This window comes from Echeneis naucrates, chromosome 11 (assembly GCF_900963305.1).
Source record: "Echeneis naucrates chromosome 11, fEcheNa1.1, whole genome shotgun sequence".
Lineage (NCBI taxonomy): Eukaryota > Metazoa > Chordata > Actinopteri > Carangiformes > Echeneidae > Echeneis > Echeneis naucrates.
Window position 1 is genome coordinate 11,622,957 of NC_042521.1, and position 3,875 is coordinate 11,626,831.

Here is a 3,875-nt window from a genome sequence, read left to right on the forward strand (position 1 = left end):
GCCACTGTGCTTCCAGTCTAAGCGGCCTTTCTCTCTCTCCGGTCCGGTCTGCTCCATGGACCGGGACACCCCACCATCTGGGGGGCTTTATTGACTTCCAATGAGGGGTGGGGGTGGGGGGGGGGGGGGGGGGGGGGGTTCTCCTCAGTGAGCTATTCAGAGCAGCTGCTTTATCACACAACCAATCTTCTGCTGTGATTGTCATGCTAGTGTTTTGATGGCAGGTTGTAGCAACCGCTTGTCTTACACAGGACTAACACAAGCAAGCACTTTGATATATCAATACCTTACACCCCCACTCCTTTGAGCTGGTAGCCATATCAAGGGGAAATTGCTAATGTGAAGATAAGCTGCAAGGACAGCATAGTAAACACAAAATATTTTAGTCTGTCAGCGCCTAGTCAGAAGTGGAAATCACTGACACAAATAGCTGTTGTGTGGCTGCCTCAAAATGATCCCTCTCAGCTTCCATAGCGGCCTTTCCGACTGACACGCTGTGCCAGTTATCATGTAACACATCAGGAGCTTAAGGGGGTTTAGATGATATGCTGGTTTACATGCACTGCCAGGCACAAACCCCATTCACCTCACTGAGTTGGTTCTCTCCCTGCCATTGCACAGAAACACTGCAGCTCAGGTCATTCAATTACCACATCTCTGTCTCCAGGTGCCTTGTTGGTAAAAGATTTTCAAATATTTTAGTCTAAATCAGTCAATCACAAGAGGAGTTCCAAAAAGGCATCGAGCTGCTATTCAAAGTCTCGATTTATACCTGATGTAAACCTCCCCCGGCTTCATTTCATCACTTTCTTTTCTCTGAAAATATATATTGCTTCAAAGAAATTCAGACACAGGCTGTTATTTCAAAAAGCCAATAAATGGCAAAGACACAGTGTTTTGTGGTAGATTTTATTTAGCTTTTAAACACTGTGAAGGTTTCATATCCACCTGACAGATTTAATTACATTACAGTTAGACAAGTATTCACTGCACTTACAATATAATTATTATATTTAACACATTTATCAGTTTGGTTACAGTGCAGGTTTTTGTAAATTAACATATCATTAGGAAAACATTATAATTGTAAGCCATTATTTCACACCCTTTTCTTTCTTGCTCATTTTTAATAAATCCTTTTATGTCCATGAAATGACAAGAAATCAAATAAACCAAAATAAACTGATTATCCAAAGACTCCAAGGTGCTATCTATTAATGTCTTGTTTTGTTCGACCAGCTGTCCCAGAGTAAAAGATGTTAAATTCACAAAAACAGGGGAAAAAAAAACCCACACACCCCACCAAAAAAACAAACAAAAACAAAAACAAAACCCAAGCAAAGCAGGCAACAAGCAGTAGTTTGGAGTTTTGGTTTGAAAAACCTTGAATTAATAAATTAACCAATTAATAGACTAATTGCTTCGACTCTACTCTGAATTGTTGAGTCCATCAAACTGTTTTATTACACATGCAGAGCATATACAGAATGTCATTTATGGAAATTGCCCGAGGACGCAAGACAAGATTTTACACTTATTTCTTCTAAGTGCATATATGCAGCAATAGAGTTGCTCGCTGAGGGCTAAACAAGGCAAAGACAAAAATGACAGGGATTTCACCACCGAATCCTTTTAGCAGGCCACTGACACATGAATGAGGGCAAAGAGAGAGAAAAGAGAAGAGAGACAGAGAGAGAGAGAGAGAGAGAGAGGGCATGAGGGAGGGAGGGAGGGTGAGAGAGAAAAAAAAAAGAGTAGACAACCAATTTGGGAGTAATGCAACTAAAAACTGACAAGTGTAATTTCATCCATCTGGGCCGATGTGTAAAAAGCGCTGCTCCGAACATTCCCCATGATTCCCCCTGATTGATCTTCCCCCGGTCTGAAACACCTATTATTAGCCACGAGCCTAATAGCACCAGGATGGCTCAGCGCTCTCCCAGGGGCCAATTCTCCGGTCATCTGCACCTCACTCACCACAGCTGTGGAAACCAACCCAGGAGAGACAAGGGGGAGGCGAGGAGGAGATGGAGCTGCCAAGAGGGGGTGGAGGCATACCTATTTTGGGGTGGGGTGGTGGGGTTGGGGGTGGGTGAAGGTGGGGGGGGGGGTCAGGGAGAGAGGAGTGAGGTTGAGGGGAGTGAGTGAGAGGGGTAGAGTGGGTATGAAGAGGGAGATGAAGAGGAGAGAAGGGGACAGGATGGAGACCGGTGGCTGGACATGATTCACAGGGAGGGGGGATGGAGAGCATGAGAGGAAGGTGGGTGTGATGGAAAAGGCAGGGGGAGATGTTGGAGAGGGGAAAACAGGGAGACAAAGGGAGAAAAAGTTATTCAGAAGCCCCTTTTTTGGAAAAAAAAATAATAAAAAAATAAAAAAATAAAAATATAATCCCCATAAACTTTTAAACTTAATTTAAAAACGTGAAACGTGTACGTGAACAGCAATATTTCATGTGAAGGAACCTATTTAGCAATTACAGCCAGTATATAAACATGTAAGAAATGGCATATAACACAGTGTAATGTACTAGTAATCAGATACGTGTTCTTTAATGTAGTGGAAAACATGCCTATCTTCTCCTGCGGCCAGCAGTGAGTGTGAGCTGATGTATAATCAGATAATAAATGACAATAAAACTAATGATCCGAAATAATTCTTCCTAAAGACAGTATAATTGCTGGCAGACACCGTACAATAACAAACACTCAGAAATGTCCTAATATCTGTGTGGATGTGTTTAAAGTGAAACTTCCTTTTTTGTGTTTGAAATTAAGCAGAGAATGACGAGCTGGAATTGTTTTGTTTGACTCACTGTAGAAATATTCAAGGTTGACCAGTCTTGGAACGATTGTGGCAAATCCACATTTAAACATAAACGAGGTAAAACAATGTTAAAGGCCCCAAACCTAGAACTGGCATTGTGAAGCCCAAGGTTACATGTCAGAGATAAGAAAGTTTGCAATATGAAGCTGAATATGAAATACTGATTGCTGAGCGGCCCTTTTGGGTTGACTTTGCGATGGGTTAAGGTCAGAAGTCATCTCTTAATCACTGCTTCAGTCTCTTTGATTGAGGGAGCCCTCAGGTGAGGCGTAATGCATTTTCAGGGGCAATGATGACAATAATTGGTTACCTTCGCTTCACCAAAATGGACAAATTCCTAAAAATCTCACCACTCCAATCTGAGAGTTCAGAGTAAATGAAAATAAAGGTTCAAAGGGCTTTTCAGCCAACAAATTAATAAGCATGATATTATGGAGCGTGTTATAGACATGATCTCTTGGCCAATTCATTAGACTCGTCTGAGATCTGTGGTGTGTTAACTCGGCACTCTGGATTGTGCTCCTAAGAGTTGTTGCACAGCAGCTGATTTATTTCTGTTAGAAGAGCCGATAAGATAACTGTAAAGGCCCGGTCAGGTTAGGCTGATATACAAATGAGGCCTTTATTCATTCACAGAGGAAGGATCCCTCATCATGCTGAAGGTCACATGATATGAAAAGTCAGTAATTTCAAAAGATTTTCTCTCTTGTTTTTAATTTTGCACGCGTCATTATTTCAAACACTTATAAGGATTCTGAGTGTTTATGAGCATTTAGTTGGACGATTATACAGCCAACAACAGAAATATTACAGTGGTGATTTCTGTGTCGATTACATACAATATATTCTGGTGATATTATTTGCAGGATTTCAAATATGTGTCTTTGGTGCACAGCAATGAGTACATTCTAACAATGATTTTTTTCCCCATGCTATAATATTTCTGTAACATTGAGGTTCCCTACCATTCCTATTTTCCCTTGTCTATATTTTAATGATTGTACGAACTGTGTTAAAGATTAGCAGCTGTATAAAACCCAAAACATTTC

General features: G+C 41.1%; 1 long non-coding RNA gene across 2 annotated transcripts in view; it reads right to left on the bottom strand.

Annotated features, from left to right (window-relative positions):
- Positions 1-900: 900 nt before the first annotated feature.
- Positions 901-3,875, bottom strand: part of LOC115051120 (uncharacterized) — a 13,238-nt gene continuing 10,263 nt past the window's right edge. For both annotated transcript variants that reach the window (XR_003841260.1, XR_003841261.1), the window contains exon 3: positions 901-2,214. This is a non-coding gene — a long non-coding RNA (uncharacterized LOC115051120). The remainder of the gene's footprint in view (positions 2,215-3,875) is intronic.